Raw genomic sequence first — 27,243 nt, forward strand, 5'->3', positions numbered from 1 at the left:
CTGTATATCCATTTAACCATATATCTACATGTCAATATACATTCAATATTCAGTATATTTTCTCCACATTTTATGTCCCTTCATTTTGTTGTTCAGTCGGCTAAGTCATTTTTAACTCTTTGCAACCCTGTGGACTGCAGCATGCTACGCTTCCCTGTCCTTCACTATCTCCTGGAGTTTGCTCAAACTCATGTCCATTGAGCTGGTGATGCCATCCAACCATCTCATCCTCTGTGCCCACTTCTCTTCCTGACCTCCATCTTTCCCAGCATCAGGGTCTTTTCCAATGAGTTGGCTCCTTGCATCAGGTGGCCAAAGGATTGGAGCTTCAGCATCAGTCCTTCCAATGAATATTCAGAGTTGATTTCCTTAGAATTGACTGGTTTGATTTCCTTGCAGTCCAAAGGACTCTTATGAGTCTTCTCCAGCACCACAATTGAAAAGCATCAATTCTTTGGCACTCAGCCTTCTTTATGGTCCAACTCTCACATCCATATACAACAATTGGAAAAACCATGTGACTATATGGACTTTTGTTGGCAAAGTGATGTCTCTGCTTTTTAATGCACTGTCTAGGTTGGTCAGAGCGTTTCTTCCAAGGAGCAAGAGTCTTTTTAAGTTCATGGCTGCAGTCACTGTCCACAGTGATTTTGGAGCCCAAGGAAATAAAATCTGTCACTGCTTCCACTTTTTACTGTTCTACTTACCATGAACTGATGGGACTGGCTGCCATGATCTTAGTTTTTTGAATATTGAGTTTTAAGCCATCTTTTTCACTATCTTCTTTCAGCCTCATCAAGAAGCTGTTTATGCCCCTTCACAGGAAATTATTTAAAATTTTTTCTATGTATGTAAATTCATACATACACACATACATACATTTAGTTGAGGCACTTTATACAGTTGGGGGCATAATATACATTCGGAGTCCCACCTCGTTATTAACTACAGCAAATTGCAAAGTACTGAAACTGTGCAGCTAAGATTGGGACTTGCATTTATGTTCTTTTAACTGAGATCACACATCTGGTCTCAGGATTTAATGAAGCTCAGGTTTTTGATGTCTTGTTGCAGAAAGTAATAGGTAAGAAGTGGATTTATTTAGAGAGCACAGTCCACAACAGAATGTGGGTCATGTCAGAAGGTGAGTGGCACCAGGGTATGGGGGTTGTCAGTTTTTATAGAAGTCAGTCATTTCATAGGCTAACAAGTGGGAAAAGCATTCCAACTATTTGGGGGAAGGGTTGGGGAATTTCCAGGTGTTGGGCCACCACCCACTTGTTGACCTTCTTTGGTCAGCCTTGGAACTGTTTTGGTGGCTGTGAGTGTGTCATTTAGCTTGCAAATGTATGATATGATCATACAGCTCAAGGTCTAGTGGAAGTCTTGCATGCTATCTTAGAGCTGCTGCTGCTGCTGCTAAGTCGCTTCAGTCGTGTCCGACTCTGTGCGACCCCATAGACGGCAGCCCACCAGGCTTCGCCGTCCCTGGGATTCTCCAGGCAAGAACACTGGAATGGGTTGCCATTTCCTTCTCCAATGCATGAAAGTGAAAAGTGAAAGGGAAGTCACTCAGTCGTGTTCGACTCTAGCGACCCCATGGACTGCAGCCTACCAGGCTCTTCCGTCCATGGGATTTTCCAGGTAAGAGTACTGGAGTGGGGTGCCATTGCCTTCTCCATCTTGGAGCTAGTTGGTTTTAACCATGTATGTTGTGTTCTGTGGCTGTGTAACTTTTTAAAGGTTGTGCCCTGTTCCCTTCCCTCCTGTTTCAGTACCATACTGGATTTAACCATGTCCATATGGAGAGGTCTTACAGAATGTGGCCCACTGGAGAAGGGAATGGCAAACCACTTCAGTATTCTTGCCTTGAGAACCCCATGAACAGTACAAAAAGGCAAAATGATAGGATACTGAAAGAGGAACTCCCCAGGTCAGTAGGTGCCCAATATGCTACTGGAGATCAGTGGAGAAATAACTCCAGAAAGAATGAAGGGATGGAGCCAAAGCAAAAACAATACCCAGTTGTGGATGTGACTGGTGGTAGAAGCAAGGTCCGATGCTGTAAAGAGCAATATTGCATAAGAACCTGGAATGTTAGGTCCATGAATCAAGGCAAATTGGAAGTGGTCAAACAGGAGATAGCAAGAGTGAACGTCGACATTCTAGGAATTGGCGAACTAAATGGACTGGAATGGGTGAATTTAACTCAGATGACTATTATATCTACTACTGTGGGCAGGAATCCCTTAGAAGAAACAGAGTAGCCATCATGGTCAACAAAAGAGTCCGAAATGCAGTACTTGGATGCAATCTCAAAAATGACAGAATGATCTCTGTTCATTTCCAAGGCAAATCATTCAATATCACAGTAATCCAAGTCTATGCCCTAACCAGTAATGCCGAAGAAGCTGAAGTTGAATGGTTCAATGAAGACCTCCAAGACCTTTTAGAACTAACACCCAAAAAAGATGTCCTTTTCATTATAGGGGACTGGAATGCAAAAGTAGGAAGTCAAGAAACACCTGGAGTAACAGGCAAATTAGGCTTTGGAATACAGAGTGAAGCAGGGCAAAGGCTAATAGAGTTTTGCCAAGAGAATGCACTGGTCATAGCAAACACCCTCTTCCAACAACGCAAGAGAGGACTCTACACATGGACATCACCAGATGGTCAACACTGAAATCAGTTTGATTATATTCTTTGCAGTCAAAGAAGGAGAAGCTCTATACAGTCAACAAAAACAAGGGAGCTGACTGTGGCTCAGATCATGAACCCCTTATTGCCAAATTCAGACTTAAATTGAAGATGGTAGGGAAAACCACTAGACCATTCAGGTATGACCTAAATGAAATCCCTTATGATTATACAGTGGAAGTGAGAAATAGATTTAAGGGACTAGATCTGATAGATAGAGTGCCTGATGAACTATGGATGGGGGTTCATGACATTGTACAGGAGACAGGGATCAAGACCACCCCCATGGAAAAGAAATGTAAAAAAGCAAAATGGCTGTCTGGGGAGGCCTTACAAATAGCTATGGAAAAAGAGAAGTGAAAAGCAAAGGAGAAAAGGAAAGATATAAGCATCTGAATGCAGAGTTCCAAAGAATAGCAAGAAGAGATAAGAAAGCCTTCCTCAGTGATCAATGCAAAGAAATAGAGGAAAACAACAGAATAGGAAAGACTAGAGATCTCTTCAAGAAAATTAGAGATACCAAAGGAATATTTCATGCAAAGATGGGCTCGATAAAGGACAGAAATGGTATGGACCTAACAGAAGCAGAAGATATTAAGAAGAGATGGCAAGAATACACAGAAGAACTGGACAAAAAAGATCTTCACGACCAAGATAATCACGATGGTGTGATCACTCACCTAGAGCCAGACATTCTGGAATGTGAAGTCAAGTGGGCCTTAGAAAGCATCACTACGAACAAAGCTAGTGGAGGTGATGGAATTCCACTTGAGCTATTTCAAATCCTGAAAGATGATGCTGTGAAAGTGCTGCACTCAATATGCCAGCAAATTTGGAAAACTCAGCAGTGGCCACAGGACTGGAAAAGGTCAGTTTTCATTCCAATCCCAAAGAAAGGCAATGCCAAAGAATGCTCAAACTACCGCACAATTGCACTCATCTCACACGCTAGTAAAGTAATGCTTAAAATTCTCCAAGCCAGGCTTCAGCAGTATGTGAACCGTGAACTTCCAGATGTTCAAGCTGGTTTTAGAAAAGGCAGAGGAACTAGAGATCAAATTTCCAACGTCCACTGGATCATCAAAAAAGCAAGAGAGTTCCAGAAAAACATCTATTTCTGCTTTATTGACTATGCCAAAGTCTTTGTGTGGATCACAATAAACTGTGGAAAATTCTGAAAGACATGGGAATACCAGACCACCTGACCTGCCTCTTGAGAAATTTGTATGCAGGTCAGGAAGCAACAGTTAGAACTGGACATGGAACAACTGACTGGTTCCAAATAGGAAAAGGAGTATGTCAAGGCTGTATATTGTCACCATGCTTATTTAACTTCTATGCAGAGTACATCATGAGAAATGCTGTGCTGGAAGAAGCAGAAGCTGGAATCAAGATTGCCAGGAGAAGTATCAATAACCTCAGATATGCAGATGACACCACCCTTATGGCAGAAAGTGAAGAGGAACTAAAAAGCCTCTTGATGAAGGTGAAAGTGGAGAGTGAAAAAGTTGGCTTAAAGCTCAACATTCAGAAAAAGAAGATCATGGCATCCGGTCCCATCACTTCATGGGAAATAGATGCGGATACAGTGGAAACAGTGTCAGACTTTATTTTTTTGGGCTCCAAAATCACTACAGATGGTGACTGCAGCCATGAAATTAAAAGACACTTACTCCTTGGAAGGAAAGTTATAACCAACTTAGATAGCATATTCAAAAGCAGAGACATCACTTTGCCAACAAAGGTCCATCTAGTCAAGGCTATGGTTTTTCCAGTGGTCATGTATGGTGTGAAAGTTGGACTGTGAAGAAGGCTGAGCGCCGAAGAATTGATGCTTTTGAACTGTGGTGTTGGGAAGAGTCTTGAGAGTCCCTTGGACTGTAAGGAGATCCAACCAGTCCATTCTATAGGAGATCAGCCCTGGGTGTTCTTTGGAAGGAATGATGCTAAAGCTGAAACTCCAGTACTTTGGCCACCTCATGTGAAGAGTTGACTCATTGGAAAAGACTCTGATGCTGGGAGGGATTGGGGGCAGGTGGAGAAGGGGACAACAGAGGATGAGATGGCTGGATGGCATCACCGAGTTGATGTATGTGAGTTTGAGTGAACTGTGGGAGTTGGTGATGGACAGGGAGACCTGGCGTGCTGCGATTCATGGGGTCGCAAAAAGTCAGACACGGCTGAGTGACTGAACTGAAGTTAACTGATATTGGTGGTCATGCAAGAGATTTTCAGTGATTAGTGTCAGTTACAATGTTGCAAAGACAATTCTTGTGCATACATCTTCTTGCCCATATTTGATTATTTCTCAAGGATTGATTCCTAGAGGTGGGATTATTTGCTCAAAGACTACATACTTTAACTTTTAATGGATGTTATACTCCCCAAACTGTGCTGTTTTACATTCAGATAACAATGGGAAAAATGTTTCTTTATATTTTCATAAAAATGAATATAATTAATTTTTATAATATTTTGCCAATCAGATAGGCAAAGAATGATTTCTTGTGGAAATTTTAATTTACATTTCTCTGACTTCTGCTACATTACTCTATGAAAAGTGACATGCACTTAATTTGAGGTCTGGTGATGCTAACTTCTATTCTTTCTCCCCCTAGGCCATATTTATCTGCTCAGTATTATTTGAATTTGGTTTTTGATTCCCCTCTGACTCCTAAAAAATGTGTTTTTAAGTTTCCTTTTTTGGATATTTTCCTCTTTTCTATTTTTATTTTCATCTTTCTTGATAAACTATGCAGAGAGGTCTTCCTCAATCCTGCTTGGTTTCACCTCAAGCAGCTGACTTGCTTAACATAGATAGCTGGATAGTGCTTCTGGCAACAACACGGACCTAGGACACCCTCTGAAAGGCCAGAGGAATAATCATCTCACCTTCTATTTACATTCCTCCTGCTTTTGGTTAGTTTCTCACACTTTTGTTATTAAGTGTTAGAAAAGTTATTTTCTTCTTTATATTAAGGTGGTGTTTTTGAAACTTTTCCACTAAATTGCCTTTATAAGCAGAGAGGAGTGAACTTGAAAATAATGATTTGTTTTCTTATTCCAAGCCACTGAGTAAAATTGAAGGTACAGGGAAATTTGCCATTTGATTTTCTGTTCTTTTACTCTATGACAAAAATATCTTGGTTCAGAAGCATTGTATTAAATTGGATGATCAAAATCATGATTAATTCAATCCAATTTTACATGAATATATGTATTGCAAGTGTTAGTCGTCCAGTTCTGACTCTTTGTGACCCCATGGACTGTAGCCCGCCAGGCTCCTCTGTCCATGCAATTTCCCAGGCAAGATTATTAAAGTGGGTTGTCATTTCCTACTCCAAGTGATCTTCCTGTCAGGAGAGTGTGTAATTTCCTCGGTTCTGTCTCGCCGCAGCAAAGGTTTGAAACGGTGGACAGTGTTACAGTTCAGTTACAGCTTAGAGTTTTATTCAGCAAGCAAAGGGTGGGCGGATCCCAAAGGAGAGGTCCCAATCAGTCTTGGCTTCCTTCTTTTATACATTTGTCTCCTCCCCACCTTGAGCCTGCCCTATGCAAATTGGGCTGGCCAAGAAGGTGGCGTGTTTGTTTCACCTGAAGTTCTCACTCCAGTCCTTGGCTTTTCTTTTGTTCCATTTTTGCAGGCTTTTCTCTTTCTTTGTCTTTTAGACACCACCATTTTGGACTCCTTTTTCCTATTCTAACTATCTAACATTCCCAACACAGGGATTGAACCCAGGTCTCCTGCATTGCAGGCAGATTCTTTACTGTCTGAACCACCAGTGAAACATTTTATTCAGTAATTATATAAGATCTGGAGAAGGCAATGGCACCCCAATCCAGTACTCTTGCCTGGAAAATCCCATGAACGGAGGGGCCTGGTGGGCTGCAGTCCATGGGGTCGCTAGGAGTCGGACACGACTGAGCGACTTCACTTTCACTTTTCACTTTCATGCATTGGAGAAGGAAATGACAACCTACTCCAGTGTTCTTGCCTGGAGAATCCCAGGGACAGAGGAGCCTGGTGGGCTGCCATCTATGGGGTTGCACAGAGTCGGACATGACTGAAGCGACTTAGCAGCAGCAGCAGCAGCAGCAGCATATAAGATCTAGGGAAAATTTTGACTTTTGCCCTAGTATATCCCCAGAAAGAGTTTCAGGGATCTCCAGTGGTCTTGAGAACCATTAATCTAGAACAATGGCTCTCCCTCTGCCTGGAGATCATTTGGTTACTCTCAGCCTCAGCCCAAGATTTTGATTCAGTTAGTTTAATGTAGGCCTGGCCATTGGTATTTTATCAACACTCCCCTGGTGGTTTTAGCATGCAGCCAGAGTTCAAGATAAGCGCTGTAGAACATAGCATGGTGTCTTCTGCATTGTAGACACTCACAATCTATTTGGAGATTATACTGAGAAACTTGCAAGCACAGCAATATTTAAAAGGCATGTAAATTACATAATACAATATTAGGACATATTGTATAGTCCAGGATTATTTTGTGTGAAGAATGAGCCAGAGAAATTTTAGTCTTTCTTGGATTGCAGATACCAGAATTGTGTTTTGAAACATCATTTTTGTTAGGTGAAAACCACTGGTATTCATCTATCTATGCATGTTTGTATATGTAAAACAAATAGAACTGAATATTTAAATTAATGAGTGAAATGCTGTTTGTATGCATTTTCACATTGCTTACATTAAAAAATGAATCAATATTAAAAGATGCTTTTCCTAAGTCGTTGCAGAACTCCCTCTGACTTCTCCTGAGACCATTGTTTCAGAGGATAAGTCCCTGGAAATAGACTATGAAGGAAGAAGAGGGAGGGCAAAAGGTAGCTTTAGAATTTACTAGTTGTATAGTTTTTCTCTAACTCTTCAAGTATGAGAGGGGGTGGAATTGTTATTGGGTTCTCCTTTGGTCACTTCTCCTTGTAAGATCTGTTGTGTTGTGGGTATTTCAAGAGTAAAGAGAGATGCAGGGATGGAATTCTTGATAAGAGCATGATCAAAATAGAAATTCTCATAGTTAATACTTTAACCTTGGTCTATGTAAAATATGAATATTTTGCTAAGAAATTAAGCAGTTTATATATTTGGAGCCCTCACTCATAGATATTCATATTCTAATTTATTACATTGATGGTAATTCCTTGGGTTTTAAAATAAAACACTGAATTACTAATAAGTTCAATGTAAATAAGTTTAATATTAATGGAGACAGAGGGAGTTGAGTTCTGTCTTTATTATTATTTTTAAATCAAAAGATAATTAGACTGTATTATAAGCCTAAACATAAAAGATAAACTATAAAACCTCTAGATAAAATCATAAGAGAAAATCGTAGCCATCAGATGTGCAAAAATTTCATAGGTAAAACATTAAAAGCACCAATCATAAGATTTTTAAAATGATAAAGTTGATCTTATTAGAATAGAAACTTCTGATCTCCAAAAGACATTTTTGAGTAAAATTAAAAAATAAGCCACGGATTTGGAGGTAATGTTTACAATACGTCTACCTGACACAGGTTTTTATCTGGAATTCATAAGCTCGATAAGACAAACAATCCAGTTAAAAAATGAGCAAAAGATTTAAGTAGACATTGCACAAGAGAAGTTACATGAAGGTTAATAAGGACATGAAAAGATTTCAACACTACATGTTATTAGGGAAATGCAGCTTAGAACCACATGTTTATATGGCTATATACCCACTGCAAGGACTAAAGTTAAAAAGACTAAGCAAGTGTTAGTAAGAATATGGAATGACTGGAACTCTCATATGTTGTTGGTAGGAATGGGAAGTAGTCTCACACATCCTTATAAAGTGAAATATATACTTATCGCTTGATCCTAGGAACCATTCCACTCCTAGGTATTTACCCAAGAGAAATAAAATCATATGACCGTATAAAAAGACTTATCTGTGAATATCCACAGTGGTTTTATTTGTAATAATTGAAAACAGAAAGCAATGCAAATGTCCATCAACAGGTGAGTGGATAAACTATCTATCTGTAATAGAGTAAAAATAACTACCAATATACACAACTGCATAGATAAATATAAAAAAAAAAACCAGCATGCTGGGTTAAATTAGCCAGATACAAAAGAATACACACTTTATGCTTTTATTTAAGTAACATTTTAGAATAGACAAAATTAATCTATAGGGATGGAAAGTAAAATGATGATTTTCTGAGACTAAGAGCTGGAGAAAAAGGCCAAGGAAACTTGGGATGATGGAAATATTTTATGACTGAGTTGTGATGGTTATACAGGATTAAATTTATTTTTCAACATGTATCAAACTTACAATGAGTGCTTTTTGTATTTTGCATATAAATATGGATCAATTTTAGAAAACACATTAGTATACATAATAAATCTTACAGAAGTTCAAAGATGAAAGAGATCATTAGGGGCTGGCAGTTTAGAATGTAGAAATATCAGGTCTGGCAAAACTCCATGAAATGCAGCTGAAGATGGCAGGAAGATCACACTGGTCTGGGAGTCAGATAATCTAGCTTTGAGGTTGCTTCCTTTCATGTAAATTTTGTTCTTATGGATTGTAAGGGGCGGAAAGATGTTTGTTTCTCTGTTATGATAAAGGTCAGAGAGTAATTTGGAACTGGATAAAATGAGAATTCATTGTCATTTTATGGTCATGGTCAGAAGGCAACTGAAAAATTTTTTCTAATAAGTTGCAAACAGACTCTTAGAGGATAACTCAAAAAAATGTGTGACACTAAGCTGCTTTGAAAAGGTATCAGAGGCTTCTCAGTCTAAGAAAGACTTTAGAGTGGATCTGAAGACTTCTTTCCTTTTAGCCAGAGAAAAGGCCAGAGATAGTTTAAAAGATTAATGTTAAAGCTAAAAATGTTTGCTGCTGTTTTTATTTCTTTTGCTTTTGCCCAAAATGGTTTGTGACTCTTTAAAATAAGTTACAGATTTAAAATTGTTTGATTTTTATTGCATACTTCCCTTTCTGAAACAAGATTGCTCAAATAATCTGTTCTTCATAGGAAAGACTCTCTCTCTTAGTTTTTTTTAACTTTTTGTTTTGAGATAATTGACACTCGCATGCAGTTATACAGAAACAATGCAGAAAATTCCTGTATACCCATCGCCCAGTTTTCCCCAATATTAACATCTTAGTTCAGTTCAGCTCAGTCGTTCAGTCATGTCTGACTTCTTGCGACCCCATGGACTGCAGCACGCTAGACCTCCCTGTTCATCACCAACTCCCAGAGTTTACTCAAACCCATGTCCATTGAGTCAGTGATGCCATCCAGCCATCTCATCCTCTGTCGTCCCCTTCTCCTCCTGCCTTCAATCTTTCCCAGCATCAGAGTCTTTTCAAATGAGTCAGTTCTTCACATCAGGTGGCCAAAGTATTGGAATTTCAGCTTCAGCATCAGTCCTTCCCATGAATATACAGGACTGATCTTTAGGATGGACTGGTTGGATCTGTTTGCAGTCCAAGGGACTCTCAAGAGTCTTCTCCAACACCACAGTTCAAAAGCATCAATTCTTCTTACATCTTAGACAACCACATCTTACATCTTAGATAACCACAATGTAGTAGAACTAGAATTGGAGAATTGACAATGAATCAATCAACCTTATTCTGACTTTACCAGTTTTAAAATCCACTCAGTGAGTGTGTGTGTATGTGTGTGTTTAATTCTATATGATTTCATTACATGTGTAGATTCGTGTGGCCACCACCTATCAAGATATAAAACAGTCTGATCACCACAAAGATCCCTCATGTTCTCATATGGCTGTGCCTATTCCCTTCCTGCTTGCCATTTCCCTTGCATGTAACTCGTGGAAACCATGAATCAGTTCTTCACTTATATACTTTTGTCATTTAACGTATGTTTCAGAAATGAAATCATATGCAGCATGAGACTATGCAGCCTCTTGGGATTAACTTCTTTCACACAGCATAATACCATGTAGATTCATCTGAATTGTTGTGTATGTCAATAGTACATTTAAAAAAAATTCCCATTCCCATGGGATGGATATACAATTTATTCACTACTGTAAGATACTGGATTGTTTTCAATGTTTGGCTACTACGAATAACTCTGTTCTGAACACTCATATACAAGTTTTTACGTAAACATAAATTTCCACTTCTCTGGGATCAATGCTGGAAAATAGAATTTCTGTGTTGTATGGGAACTGCGTGTTTAGTTTTAAAAAAACTTGCCAATAACCCTGTGTACGAGACAGCAAAAGAGACACTGATGTATAGAACAGTCTTATGGACTCTGTGGGAGAGGGAGAGGGTGGGAAGATTTGGGAGAATGGCATTGAAACATGTAAAATATCATGTATGAAACGAGTTGCCAGTCCAGGTTCGATGCACGATACTGGATGCTTGGGGCTAGTGCACTGGGATGACCCAGAGGGATGGTATGGGGTGGGAGGAGGGAGGAGGGTTCAGGATGGGGAACACATGTATACCTGTGGTGGATTCATTTTGATATTTGGCAAAACTAATACAATTATGTAAAGTTTAAAAATAAAATAAAATTTAAAAATTAAAAAAACCCAAAAAACAAACAAACAAAAAACTTGCCAAAATATTTTCCAGTACAACAGAAACTATTTCTCTATATCCTTGTCAGCATTTGGTGTTGTTGCATCTTTAAAAATTTTAGCCATTCTGATAAATATGTACCGGCAACTAATTGTGGTTTAATTCACATTTCCCTAATGGAATTGCATTGAGCCTACATATCAACTTGGGGAGAACTGACATCTTTACTATGTTGAGTTTTCCAATCTGTGAACATGGTGAAAGTGAAAGTGAAGGTCACTCAGTTGAGTCTGACTCTTTGAGATCCACGGACTGTATAGAATACTGGAGTGGGTAGCCTTTCCCTTCTCCAGGAGATCTTCCCAACCCGGGGATCGAACCCAGGTCTCTCGCACTGCAGGCAGATTCTTTACCAGCTGAGCCACAAGGGAAGCCCAAGAATACTGAAGTGGGTGGCCTATCCCTTCTCCAGTGGATCTTCCCAACTCAGGAATAGAACCAGGGTCTCCCGCATTGTAGGAGATTTTTTTACCAACTGAGCTATAAGGGAAGCCCATGAACATGGTATGTCTCTCTATTTAGGTCATCCCTCACTTCTTTCACTAGCATTTGTAAATAGCTAATAGCAAGCAAATAGTGTGCATATATTGTAGAGTTTCTACCTATGTATTTCACTTTCTTTGAAATGATTATAAATGTATTTTAATGTTGGTGTTTGTGTGTTTATTGCTATTATATAGAATTGGCATTAATTTTTCTTCATTGATCTTAATCCTGTGATCTTGCTGAAATAAAATTTTAGGTTCTAGGAGTTTTATTTATGAAGAATCATTAGGATTTTCTAGATAGTCAAGTCATCTGTAAATAGGGACAGCTTTATTTCTTCATTTCCAATTTTGTATGCCTTTTTATTTCCTTTTATTGCCTTAATGCTGTGTCTAGAACTTCTAGTACTATAGTGAAAATAGTGGTTAGAATTGAATCCTTGCTTTGTTCCCTATCTTAGAAGGAGGCATTCTGTCACTATTAAGAATCATAGCTATAGTTTTTTTTTAAGATGCTCTTTATCAACTTGAGATAGTTATTGTCTACTCCTAACTTGCTGAGAGCTTTAAAATTATGAATGAGTATTGGATTTTGTCAAATGCTTTTTCTGTGTCAATTTATATAGTCATCTTTTTTTAGGCTCTTAATTTCTCCTCATTCTGTAAGTTGAAGGCTTTGATGATGAGGCTTGCTATGAAAATGAAGTCTTGGTGGAAAGCTAGGTGTCAGTCATGTTTAGGAAATATTTGGAGTACGGGAAGAAAGTATAGATCAAAGACTGGAGTCATAATAGTATAAGAATTTCTTAATGTACATTTAAAGTTGAGCAAAGTATTAAATTCTTAATAAATGGCAGCATACAGAAGGATACAAATATCTGTGGATTCTGGAGCAAAGGGAATATATTCCCATTAAAATACAAGACACAGGACTTTCTGGATTCCCTGTGCCCTAAGTGTAGTAGCTTCCTTTCAATAAACAATATTAAGCAATAACATTTCTTCAACTTTACAGGGACTTACAATCTTTTCACTCTATCTCATTTTCACTGTCTTTAACATACCCTCACTTTCCTCCCTCCCAGTTTTGATTCCATGTCCATATTTAAAATTGCTCCCTTGCCAATACCCTTTATCTCCCTTGCCCCACTCTCCCACCATTGTGATTGCCTATCTCTGATTCCTATTAAATCTAGCTCTCTAACTACTCTAGGCCTGCACTCAAATGGCAGAGAGTAACTTCAAAAAACTTTAAATTTGTGTCCACTCATATCATGTGGGCACTTAGGTCCAATAATCCCAAAGCCCAACATTTCCATTTTCTATTTTTTATTTACGCACCCTCTCAGATTACTGTAGCATATTTTCACTTATTTCCTGAAATAGTCAACACTTTTACTCAGCTGATGACCTTGCTTCCTATTTTGACTGAGAAAAATAGAAACAACTGAGACAGAATTTTCACAAACATTCATCCATTTTCAGGGTGTTCCCACTTAACCATCTTCCTACTGGTTCCTACAGATCAAATGTCCTCAAACCAAGCTCCCCTCTTCTTTACTGTTAGAACCCATCCTCTCATACCCAGCCTAGGACGTATTAACTCCAGCAGCTCTTCCCATTCTCTCCTGCATTAAGATTTTCTCTCTGATTGCATCATTCCCATCAATATGTATTTATAATGCACTCCAACTTTCTCCTGGAAAAACAATCCCATCTCTTAATCCTGTATCCTCTCCTGGATGATGCTCTGATTCTCCACCACCCTTTATAGAAAAACATCTGGAAATATTTGCCTGGACTCACTACTTACCACTACTCTCTTCCCATTCACACCTGAACCCTCTCCAGGGAGGCTTTTGCCACTAGCACTCTGCTGATCCAGTTCATGTGAAGCTCACGAATGGCTTCTACATTGCCAAATATAATGACCAATTCTTGGTCCACATAGTTTTACAATTTTTAAAAATTTTATTGAAGAGTCGTTGGTTTAGAATGTTGTGCTAATTTATGCTATACAGCAAAGTGACTCAGTTTTATGTATATATATGTAGTTGTTAATTCACTCGGTCATGTCTGACTATCTGCGATCCCATAGACTGCAGCACACCAGGCCTCCCTGTCCTTCACTGTCTCCCAGATCTTGCTCAACTCATGTCCATTGAGTTGGTGATGCCATCCAACCATCTCATCCTCTGTGCCCCCTTCTCCTCCTGCCCTCAATCTTTCTCAGCATCAAGGTCTTTCCAGTGAGTTGGCAGTTTGTATCAGGTGACCAAACGACTGGAGCTTCAGCTTCAGTCCTTCCAATGAATATTATGGATTGATTTCCTTTAGGATTGACTGGTTTGATCTCTTTGCTGTGCAAGGGACTCTCAATAATCTTCTCCAGCACCACAGTTCAAAAAGCATCAATTCTTCATCATTCACCTCTCTTTATGGTCCAACTCTCACGTCCATATGATTGGAAAAATCATAGCTTTGACTATATGGACCTTTGTTTTCGAAGTGATGTCTCTGCTTTTTAATGTGCTGTCTAGGTTTGTCATTGCTTTCCTTCCAAGGGGCAAGTGTCTTTTAATTTCATGGCTGCAGTCACCATTCACAGTGATTTGGAGCCCAAGAAAATGAAGACTTTCCATTTTTCCCCCACCTATTTGCTATGAAGTGATGGGACAAGATGCCATGATCTTAGTTTTCTGAATTTTGACTTTTAAGCCATCTTTTTCATGCTTCTCTTTCACCTTCATCAAGAGGTTCCTCTTTGCTTTCTGCCATTAGGGTGGTGTCATCTGCATATCTGAGGTTATTGATATTTCTCCTGGCAATCTTGATTCCGGCTTGTGATTCATCCAGGTGGCATTTCTCATGATGTACTCTGCCATATAAGTTAAATAAGCAGGGTGATGATATACAGCCTTGATGTATTCCTTTCCCAGTTTTGAACTGTGTCTGGTTCTAACTGTTGTTTCTTGACCTGCATACAGGTTTCTCAGGAGGCAGGTCAGGTGGTCTGGTATTCCCGTCTCTTGAAGAATTTTCCACGGTTTGCTGTGATCCACACAGTCAAAGGCTTTAGCATAGTCAATATGGAAAGGAATATATATATGTGTGTGTATATATATTCTTTTTCATATTCTTTTCTATTCTATCACAAGACATTGAATACAGTTTCCTATGGTATGCAGTAGGACCCTGTTGTTTGGCCATCCCAAATATAATAATCTGAATCTGCTAATCCCAAGCTCTCAGTACTTCCCTTCACACTGCCCCCACCCACTCCTGGCGACCACACGCCTATTCTCTAGGTTGGAACACATAGTTTTGAGAGTCAGAAATGCAGACACAGAAATCTCGACCTTGCCTTTCCCTAAGTCTTTGTGTTATCAATAAATGTCAATAGCAACCTTTTAGCTTCTCAGATAAAATGTCATAGTGTCAACCTTGAGGTCCCTCAATGTACCCCATGTAGTCCTTTAGCAGCACCCCATCACTTCCTCCCACCTCCACTGCTACCATCCTGGTCTAAGCCACAGTCATCTCTTTCACATCCGATTATATCATGCCCCATCCAGAATAAAAGCCAAAGTCTTGGAGGCAGCCTCCAAACCCTATGCAATCTGGCTTCCCCATCATCTTTCTGACCCCACCTCCTTTTCCTCTCTCCCTAGCTTACTGCATTCCAGCCACACAGGGCTGCTTGCTCTCCTTGAAACACACCAGCCAAAGTCCTACCTCGGGGCCTTTCGCCTATGATGCTCCCTTGCCCTCAGCTATCTACATATCTCAATTCCTACAGATCTTCATTCAAATGCGAGGCTTTCCCTGGTATTTTTAATATTGCAGCCCATCTTCCTGGGTCTAGCACTCTCTATATCCCTTCTCTTATCTTTTATTTTGCTTAAACATTTAAAAAATTTTCTGTCCCCCCATTAGAATGTGAGCTCCATGAGGCCAGGACTTTTAATCAGTTGTGATCACTATGCCAAGAACAGTACCTTGCATATAGCTGTTTCTTTTTTAAAATTTTCATTTATTGGTTTATTTTTGGCTCCCCTGAGTCTTCAGTGGCTTTGTGTGGGCTTTCTCTAGTTGTGGGGAGTGGGGGCCACTCCTCACTGGAGTGCGTGGGCTTCTCATTGCTGTGGCTTCTCTTTGTGCAGCATAGGCTCTAGGTCTGCGGGCCCCAATAGTTGTGGCTCGTGGGCTTAGATGCACGGTGGCATGTGGAATGTTCCCACAGCAGGGATCCAACCCATGTCCCCTGCATCAGCAGGTAGATTTATATCCTTTGCACCACCAGGGAAGTCCCTCTTTAGAAAAAGAAGAAAAAAGCTGTTTCTTAATAAAATTTGCTGAATAAATGAATGAATAAATAAAATCCAAGGCTGATAATCTTGGGACAGTTTAAGAAAAGTATTGGGATCCAATGCTTGCGTTGGTGCTATGCTGAGGAGAGATCCCTGTGAATTGGGGAACGCATCCCAGCCCCTTCCTTGTGGTACCCAGAACATCTCAGGAAGCTGTGGTCCTTTGAGAGCTGCCTGCCGGGCAGACCTGGGTCCAAAGAACAGTCTTAGGATCATCATCTTCACAAAGATGTGGCTTCTTGAGAGTGGCTCCCCTGGATGGTATCAAATAACAGCATTCACACCAGCTGCATGTAAACACGGTCCTATGACCAAAATGTAGCTGGCAGTTCAAATCCTAATACCTCTTGATTTTAGAGATATCGAAACGAATGAAGATGTTAGCAATGCTTTTCATGAAGCCACAAGTGGTGCTCCCCTGTTGCTTTGTTTTCACCACCACCACCACCACCACCACCAATGAATCAGTGGTTATAAGGAGAAAAGCACAAGACAGATTATACTCTATTTCCCAAGTTTCTGTGAGGCAGATTCTGGCAAGAGAACTAAAGTATCTCCCCAAGTATAATCTGGTGCAGTCGTTTCTCAGATGCCTCTGAATGATGACTGTTGCTTGAGGCCTTACTCTGACTGTTGCTGCCTTCTCTCCATCTTGCCTGTCATCACTCAAGAATGGTGGCCATTTTAATTGTAGTCAAGGTAATTTGAATTTAGATCTTCTAAAGTGTCTTCTCTTTTAACAACTTCCCACATTCCTGACAGGTGCTGTTTAGAGTGGCAGACTGTTTTATACTCCTGACAAGGCAGGGGAAGATGGTTTTAGAAGGTTAAGAAAAAAAAGAATTAAAAAAGGGTGGATATGTTTACAGTCCTGATTTCCTTTCTTTTTATGTTATAAATGAAAGATTTAAGTACTTTAGATTATAGGGCAAGAACAACTGCTGGAGGTCCACTTCTGTTTAATTAATTTCAAGAACAATTTTGATCCCTGGTACAAGAGGAGAATGCTTTCCTAGCTAGCTCATTGGTAAAGAATCTGCCTGCCAATGCAGGAGACTCCACGTCTGCCCCTGGGTGGGTAAGATCCCCTGGAGAAGGAAATGGCAGCTCACTCCAGCATTCTTGCCTGAAAAATCTCATGGACAGAGGAGCCATGGGGTCGCCAAAGAGTCAGACACGACTTAGGACTAAACAACAAAAGAGAAGAAAGGTGGAAAATAGTGATAAAGAATAAGGGACGTGAAGACCGCTGGGGGATGAAGGAGCGGGGAAGAGGGTAAGTGTATATTGATTTTTACTGTCTCATCAGGAGCTACTTTGTCATAGGGGTGGGCAGGGTGACACAAGGGATTTTATGTTTAGAATTGGTTCTTCCAGTAGGATGAATGCTGCTTCCAAAATAAATAAATTAAGGAAGAAAGGGAGGAAGAAAGTGAAAGCAAAGAAAAAGAGAGAGGTAAGTGCAGACTGTATCCTCAGAGTGTCTTTTGCTGTGTTTTAAATGGGTGCATGGAATATGTGAAGGGAAGAGTGTGGAGATGCAAAGCCAGGATGCCAGGAGAGTAGCTAAAAACTCTACTGTAAAAAAAAATTGGTTGGTTGACATCGTATGATTAGTTCATCTTCTTTGCCACTTTCCTGGTGCTCTTATTACTGTTTTTCAAGCAGTGTTCCTTTTCTGGCTGGTATGACTTTATTTTTTATAAAAATTTATTTTTGGCTGTGCTGGATCTTCATTGCTGTGTGAGGGCTTTCTCTTGTTGCAAAAAGTGGAGTCTGCACTTCCTGGCGATGCACTGGCTTCTCACTCTGGTGGCTTCTCTTGTGGCGTGCAGGCGCTAGGCACGTGGGCTTCACAGCCCCGAGGCATGTAGAAATTTCCTGGACCAGGGATTGAACCCTTTTCCCCTTCATTGGCAGGGGGATTCTTAACCACTGGACCATCAGGGAAGTCCCTGGCTTGTGTAACTGTACAGCTGTGCACTGGAAATTTAAAAGCATACCAATGAGGATGGAGTTATTTTAAAATTTTAATTTATTTTCAAATAATTTCCAACTCTAAGAAAAGTTGCATTAATAGCATGACAATCTCCTGAATATTCTTCTCCCAAATTGAAGTTTAGCCAATTGTTCCAACAGTGCCCTCATAACAAAATGCCCAATTCAGGACAACATCGTACTCAACTGTCATCCCCTCGTGGTCTAGAATTCCTCAGTCTACTGGACTTTCAGGAACTTGACATTTCTGAAGGTCATTTTGTAGAAACTTTCTAAATTTATGTTTGTTTTATATTTCCTCTTGATTGTAACCAGGTAATGATTTTGTTCTGAAATATTAGAGAAGTGATGTATTTTTCTCATTTTATTTTATCCAGTGGCACATGATATTGCTTTGTCCCATTACTGGTATAGTTAACTTTGAACTTGATTCAGATGGTATTTGTGAGGTTTCTACACTATAAAGTGAAGTTTTCATTTCCATTGTAATTAACAGATATTTTATAGAAGTATACTTTGAGCTGTAAGATCCTTCTTCATCTTACTTTCACCCACTAATTTTGGCATTCATTGATGTGTCTTGCCTGAATTCCTTCAACATTTTTAGTTGGACTTCTAAGAAAGAGCTTTCTTTCCTTTCTGTTTATCTGCCTACTTATATCAGTGTGCATTCACGGATTCCATTATATTCCATTACTTTGGGTTATAATCCATTACTGTATTACCTATTTTGATGCCCAAATGGTTCCAGATTTGCTCAGTGGGAGCTCCTTCATGGCGGCTCCTGAGTTTTTGGTTATGTCTCTATCATTCTTTTGAGAACTTCTTTATTTTCTGGCACATGGGCATGTTGAAAGTTCATCTCGTCCTTTTCCTGACCCTGACCTTCAGAATTTCCATGAGCCCTAAAAAGATGCATTTAGAAACCAAGACTTGGGGATCCTCTATGACCCACCTCCCAGAATATTGGAAATAAAAGCAAAAATAAACAAATGGGACCTAATTAAACTTAAAAGCTTCTGCACATCAAAGGAAACTATTAGCAAGGTGAAAAGGCAGCCTTCAGAATGGGAGAAAATAATAGCAAATGAAGCAACCGACAAACAACTAAACTCAAAAACATACAAGCAACTCCTACAGCTCAACTCCAGAAAAATAAATGACCCAATCAAAAAATGGGCCAAAGAACTAAATAGACATTTCTCCAAAGAAGACATACAGATGGCTAACAAACACATGAAAAGATGCTCAACATCACTCATTATCAGAGAAATGCAAATCAAAACCACTATGAGGTACCATATCACACCAGTCAGAATGGCTGCGATCCAAAAGTCTACAAGCAATAAATGCTGGAGAGGGTGTGGAGAAAAGGGAACCCTCTTACACTGTTGGTGGGAATGCAAACTAGTACAGCCACTATGGAGAACAGTGTGGAGATTCCTTAAAAAACTGGAAATAGAACTGCCTTATGATCCAGCAATCCCACTGCTGGGCATACACACTGAGGAAACCAGAAGGGAAAGAGACACGTGTACCCCAATGTTCATTGCAGCACTGTTTATAATAGCCAGGACATGGAAGCAACCTAGATGTCCATCAGCAGATGAATGGATAAGAAAGCAGTGGTACATATACACAATGGAGTATTACTCAGCCATTAAAAAGAATACATTTGAATCAGTTCTAATGAGGTGGATGCAACTGGAGCCTATTATACAGAGTGAAGTAAGCCAGACAGAAAAACACCAATACAGTATACTAACGCATATATATGGAATTTAGAAAGATGCTAACAATAACCCTGTGTACTAGACAGCAAAAGAGACACTGATGTATAAAACAGTCTTATGGACTCTGTTGCAGAGGGAGAGGGTGGGAAGATTTGGGAGAATGGCATTGAAACATGTATAATATCATGTATGAAACAAGTTGCCAGTCCAGGTTCGATGCACGATACTGGATGCTTGGGGCTAGTGCACTGGGACGACCCAGAAGGATGGTATGGGGAGGGAGGAAGGAGGAGGATTCAGGATGGGGAACACATATATACCTGTGGCAGATTCATTTTCATATTTGGCAAAACTAATACAATTTGTAATGTTTAAAAATAAAATAAAATTAAAAAAAATCAATAGAAACCAAGACTTGGGCATTAAGTTTGCTCATTCCTACTCAGGTCCTCATAGTGGATTCACACACACACACACACATTTAAATATCTACATACATATATCCATATCTGTAAAATTACATGTTGACAGCCACTCTTTCAATTGTAAGTCAATGACCCAAAACCATGGCATTCACCTCAACTTTCCCCCTTTCTGTATTTGTACCTTCCTTCTCCAGCACTAAGATTCCCTATATGTAGCCCATTACTTAATTCCTCCGGACTTCTAACCTGCTCGCAAGCCCACCTTGTGTAGGCTCTGATTCCCACCAAACTGCCTTCCTGCCCACTCCAACACCCCTCTGTGTGGACCCTGACACACACTATACAGCCTTTCTGCTGCAAAGAAAGGAAGGCAGGTATTACTGTCATTTTTAACTGAGCTTTCTGCATTGGCTGGTTATCTTGGCATCACAGAAACACAGTAGTGAATTGGTAACAGTGCTGTTAAAACAGCATATGGATGGTTTATTTACTCAAAATCAGTTTAATGAAATACTGCATATATTACACATACTTTACACTTGCGTCTGTATGTACATATTGCTTACATAGGGATGCCTACACGGAACCAGGGTTTACAGCCTTTTGTGGGCAGTTTAGACAATTTTTCAAGGGAGAGTTTGACCACAGGTGCTTCTTACTTCAGGCTTCCTGGTGACAGTGGTAAAGAATACACCTGCGATGCAGGAGACATGGGAGACATGGATTTGACCCCTGGGTCAGGAAGATCCCCTGCAGGTGGAAATGGAAACCCACTTCGGTATTCTTGCCTGGAAAGTTCCATGGATAGAGCAGCCTGGTTGGCTGCAGTCCATGGGGTCACAAAGAGTTGGACGTGACTGAGAGACTGAGCACATATGCACACTTATTTTATAAGTCAGCTTCAGACTCTAATTCCTGTGTAAAGTATGATGCCACCGTATGCCTAAACTGTCTCTAGTCAAATTCTCCTTTGGGAGAACACATCACTGGTTTCCAAGGATCAGATGCTGATTCTAGATCTTATTTATCTATTACTGGCTTATTCAAGGAAAATGATAATTTTTGTTTGTTAGTTCACCATGTTTCTAGGCCAGAGCTAGGGAAGAGCAAGGTCTTGGCTATCGGACCAACTCCAGTAGGATGGCTCACTGGGGCCGTTCATAGAAGGCCAAACCGCAGGGCGCCCTCACCAGGCATGGAGACCAGAGTGCTCGGCAGGGAGGGGGAGACAAGCCTTAAACCAAGGGGAGAAATGACAGAGGCCAAGAAGCCGGTGACAAATGCTGAATGGACCGTATGTTCATTCAACATGTACTTATTAAGATGTGTGTGATGTGCACGTGTGCTCAGTTGTGTCCGACTCTATGACTTTTTGGACTGTAGTCTGCCGGGCTTCTCAGGCCATGTCCCAAGCAAGAATACTTGTGATTTCCCAAGCAAGAATACTGGAGTGGGTTGCCATTTTCTCCTCCAGGGTATCTTCCCTACCCAGGGATTGATCCCGCGTCTTTTACGTCTCCTGCATCTGCAGGCAGGTTCTTTACCACTAGTGCCACCTGCTAAGCCCATCTTCAGTTAAATTGTTATTTTGTTTATTGTTCAGTATTTATAACCTTTTTGAATGGCTATTGAGTAAATGAAAGGTATTCAGTTTGGTTTCAAGTTTTCTCAGTTCAGTTCAGTCGCTCAGTCCTGTCTGACTCTTTGCAGCACGCCAGGCTTCCCTGTCAATCACCAACTCCTGGAGCTTACTCAAACTCATGTCCATTGAGTCAGTGATACCATCCAATCATTTCGTCCTCTGTTGTCCCCTTCTCCTCGTGCCTTAAAGTTTTCTGGACTTTACAAAATCAGGTGATAATTTCATAAGACAGTTCTCCCCAGGAGATTATGTGACTGGCAGAAACCTATTTTGAAGATTAGGAAGAATTATAGATTACTCTTCAGTGGTTATCAATAAATAAACAATGATGTATGTGACATTTACCTTTTGCAGAATTTGATCTATTTTAAAATGGGATTTGGTTCTTTTCCCTTTACTTTTACATAATTTATTATATATTTAGTGGGCCTTCTCTTAGAGTCACTTCTCTTTACTGACACACTTTCAGTTCTGTAGAGTTCGTGGATAAGAAAAAAAAGTAAATCACCATGATGGTCTCTATATTACCTCTGCAAATAATTGCTTGGGCAAGAGCTCTAGACTAATAAATGAGGGCATGTGGATAATTTAGAATGTTTTTCTTTTTAGAACCAATTGCCTGGGAATTGAAAAATTCAAGGTGCTTTTTCATGGTGTTATTGTTTGAATTAATTAAGAAAAATTTCACTTCATTTGGAATTATTTCTATTCTCAATTTTCCCTCCTGAGAAAGTATGGGAGAATGTGGCCCTTTGGGAAAAATTTAATTAATTCAGTCCACAGTCAAACACTAGAAGATGAAATTCCTCAGGCCTGTGCCTTTTTGGACTTGTGGAAACTGACAGAATGCACTCTCTGGTCTCCCTCCGAGCCGCGGCCCACCCCTCATCTGCGCTGCAGAAGCTGCCGTCTCAGGCGGGCAGGGACAGGAAGGGTGGCGAAGGGAAGGTGGGGTGGGGACCACAGGTCATCTTCATAATGCGGTTTCAACTTGCTGATACTTGTAAGGTGTGTCAGGAGCATTTTGAGCCTTAGGCAATCAGATGCGAGGGCTCATTCTGTTCAGTTCATAATGTGGCTTATATTTTATAGAGTTGCCAGGACTTGATTATGTGCACCTCCTAGAATGTGCAGCTCTGAACATTTAAAAGCGAACTGCTATGCAACTCTGAACATTAAACAGAGAATTACTATAGGCAAATCTCATAGAAATAAAGAATTGATCCTACAGTCACAGTTTTAGAATTTTGTATTTGGATGGAATTTGGAGTTTTATATTTGGAATTATATATTTGGATGACTTTCACATCACAGTTTAATTTGGCTGCATGGCAAGCACTGAAAATGAAGGAGTGACACAGAAAACAATTTGTGTACTTTAAAACACTGCAGTTTAGCTTAGTGACAAATCATACACTTCTATTCAGACCATATGGAAACATAGTCCACGTTTCTCATCTACTTATATCTCTCTGCATATCTTTTAAGGTAGATATAGATAAAAAAAGACCATACACCCAAATAAGACATAATGATCACAAAAAGTATTTATAAACAGTACTTTGTGGACATACACTGATTTTAAACACGTCCTTTACTTTAAATAACTTTGATTTTTCTGCCTAGAAGAGAAGAGTACATTAATAGCTATCACTTACTAAGTTTACCTAGTTGAGTGTTAGCGCTTCTAAAAATGAGTCTAAAAAAAGTAAATATTCATTACTTTTTCACGTTGGAAGATTAAAGAAATAAATGATCCTTTGAAACTGAAAGTTAAATTCTCAGAAATGTCAAGAAAATATTTTGCTCAGTCTCACTTTAAGGGGAATTGAATAGAGATTATAAAAGCCTTTTGACATTACGCTATAGTTACATAATGTAACCCAGGTAATTAGGATCTGCTTAATTTGGAACCTGTAACAGAGAAGATATGAAATGTGTTTCGCTGCTTTGTAACTCATTTTTGAAACCCCATCTATTTAAAATGAATACAATAAAAGTGAAGAGAGGCTAGAAGTCATCCCTGGAGTTAAACTACGTGGTGAATGGAGGTACCACCTACTTGCATACAGGGCAGCCCCTGCCTCTCCAGCAGCAGCACGTGTCCAAGGAATCCCGTGGATGGCACTACACAGTGGTCTGCTCAGCTTAAACTGAAGGACCCCGTGGACTGTAGCCTACCACGCTCCTCCGTCCACGGGATTTTCCAAGTGGGTTTCCATTTCCTTCTCCAGAGGATCTTACAGACCCAGGGATCAAACCTGGATCTCCCACATTGTAGGCAGACGCTTTACCGTCTGAGCCACCAGGGACAGAATTCGAAGGAAGACATACCTTTATTATTAACAAGCTGAAACATAAATAAAAACATGGTCTCCACTTTTCGTGGTCCCCAGATTAAAAAGTTCTTTAGTTAAGGTTTTTTTGTTTGGTTGGTTGGTTGTGTTTTGGTTAAGCTCTAAGAACACTGATTTGTTCAATGGTAGCTAGGCAAAAGTTAAATGGAAAAAAAAAAAAAAAAGGTTAAACGGAGGACTATAGGTTGAATGTTATCATTCTAAGTGTAAGTCACTCAGTCATGTCCGATTCTCTGTGACCCCATGGACTGTGGCCTGCCAGGCTCCTCTGTCCATGGGGATTCTCCAGGCAAGAATACTGGAGTGGGTTGCCATGCCCTCCTCCAGGGGATCTTCCCAACCCAGGGACAGAAGCCAGGTTTCCCACATTGCAGGCAGATTCTTTACCATCTGAGCCGCCAGGGAAGCCCTATCGTTCTAAGGCACCTTCTAATTGGCTCCTGTATCAAATCCATGGGAAACTAAACGTGTCAGAATGTGATGGAAAAATTCAAATATCAAAGGATGCAAAAATTAATTAAAAGGCATTTCCTGAATTGGAAAACACAGCTTACTGTCTTTAGAGACTTGTTCAAGTCAAAAATGACTCGGGAATTGGATTCTGAAGTTTCCACAGCTTTCTGTACTGATAGTGTTTGACTTTGGTTCAATACTACAATTTTGAGGTTTAGTCGCTAAGTTGTGTCTGACTCTTTGTGACCCCATGGACTGTAGTCCACCCTACTCCTTCTGTTCATGGGAGCGTCCAGGCAAGAATACTGCCTGCCATTTCCTTCTTCAGGGGATTTTCCCTACCCAGGATTTGAACCTGTGTATCCAGCATTGGCAGGAAGGTTCTTTACTGCTGAGCCACCATGGAAGCCCATTCTAAAATTTTAGAAAGCCTGTAACAACACTTAAAATTTGTTGTTGATGGTGGTGGTGTGATTCCAGCATAGATAACTGATAGCTTATAACATTCAGGTTAGAGGTCAAATTTGAGACCTTATTACACATCCAGGGAAAATTACATTTTGAATAACCCACAGTAAAATCTTCAACTCCAAATAGAGGAGGAGAAATTCACATATGGACATTTATACTTTCAAAGTGACCAAATTACACATGATTTTCACTTGCTCTGAAATGACTCCATACACGCAATTTAAAATTTTATTTTTTCATCATTCTACAAAAAACTTAGCAATAAATTCTAACAAAAGTTTAGATGTTTAAAAAAGGAGAAACTATTCTCTTTTTTTAGCTAATCAGTATTATAACATTTATATATTGAGAGTGTTAGGGAATATATAACACATTTCCTGTGCATCTCTAATAAAAGAAAGCTTGCGATATGCTGTACTGACTTTTTCCCTTATTTTTCATAACTGCAGCATCATAATTAGAAAACAAACTGAGTAAGGTAACTCATTGCAAATTGAATCTGGTGTTAGAAGTAAGGTGCAAACGAGACTAAATCAGATATTTTAGTTTTTTCTAAACAGGATTGAACAGCATTTCGAATCACCTAGAATCAATTCTCATGGGACACTGGTTGAAATGATGATACTGAGTTAAGAAAACATTTTTCTGATGAAAAAAATCACAAGTCAGAGATTGCCACTTACATTATCCAAGATAAGTTTGGTGATTATTCTGTAAATGAACATCGATTTCCATGTAGACTCCAATGTTTCCAATCTCTGAGAAACGGTTCTGGTGTCTAAAATGTCCAATTGCAGAATTAGGGCAAATATCTTCTACTGAAGTGGTTGCTTCTCTGAGAAAACAAAAAGAATTGCTTCACATCTGAGTTCTGCCACGCTACAAAGTCTAGCTTGAATACAGCACGCATGCTCACATGCTCAGCTGTGTAAAACTCTTGGTGAGTTCAGACTGTAGCCTGCCAGGCTCGTCTGTCCATGGAATTCTCCAAGCAATAATACTGGAGTGGGTTGTCATTTCCTCCACCAGGGGGTCTTCCGAGGGATCCAGACTGGATCTCCTGCATTAACAGGTGGATTTTTTTTAAATCATTGAACCACCTGAAAAACTCATACGGCAGAGGGAAAGAAAAGGGAAAAACCCTAAATTCATACCCTCTGTATTTACTGCTAACCCACAAGGTGGCACTAAAGAGAAAAGTGACAACAGTGAAGACCACAAGCAACTTCTGTACTAAATCAATTCTTTTATGGGCATTAATCCTATTTCCTGACATGATTATCCTTTTAATACCTACTAAGTCAAAACATCCATATTCAGGTTCATTGCTTTTTTCTCACAGACTGTTCTTAGAGTTAAAAAAAAAATCATTTAATCCAGTAGCCAATTATAAAGAAGAAGTTTAAATACTTTAGTGTAGTTCTTTTGTAGGAAAGTTTTTTTTCTTCCAGATACAGACTTTACAATCATTGTAAGGTTATAAATTATGACCATTTTTAATGCTTTGTATAGTGCCTGGCACTTAATGGTTTTATAAATTGTAAACAGTCTTATTTAATGTTTCAATATTTATAGTAAAATGATGTATTTAGACTTGTAACATAGGCATACCTTGTTTAATTGTGCTTCACAGATACTGCATTTTTTTTTTTTTTTTTTTACAAATTGAAGGTTTGTGGCAACCCTGTGTCTATCACGCCATTTTTCCAACCGCATCTGCTCACATTTTGGTAATTCTCACAATATTTCAAACTTTTTAATTACTGTGATGTTTGTTATGGTGCTCTGTAATCGGTGATATTTAATATTACTGCTGCAAAAAGATTATGACTTGCTGAAGGTTGAGATGATGGTGAGCAATATTTTTAAAAACTATGTATTTTTGGAGACATAATGCTATTGCATACTTAATATATTACAGCATAGTGTAAGCATAACTCTTACATGGACTGGGAAACCAACAAATGTATGTGATTTGCTATATTGTGATATTTG

At 39.6% G+C, this 27,243-nt stretch overlaps 1 protein-coding gene across 1 annotated transcript in view; it reads right to left on the reverse strand.

Annotated features, from left to right (window-relative positions):
* The window catches only part of LOC147371252 (uncharacterized), a 146,187-nt gene that overhangs the window by 111,767 nt on the left and 7,177 nt on the right, over nt 1–27,243 (reverse strand). Inside the window, exon 3 of the transcript XR_015163379.1 lies at nt 25,932–26,083. The gene's annotated coding sequence lies outside the window, so the exon portion shown is untranslated. The remainder of the gene's footprint in view (nt 1–25,931; nt 26,084–27,243) is intronic.

The sequence above is a fragment of the Bos grunniens genome, chromosome 5 (assembly GCF_055505025.1).
Source record: "Bos grunniens cultivar Pamir isolate PY7600 chromosome 5, Bosgru_T2T1.0, whole genome shotgun sequence".
In the NCBI taxonomy this organism is placed as follows: domain Eukaryota; kingdom Metazoa; phylum Chordata; class Mammalia; order Artiodactyla; family Bovidae; genus Bos; species Bos grunniens.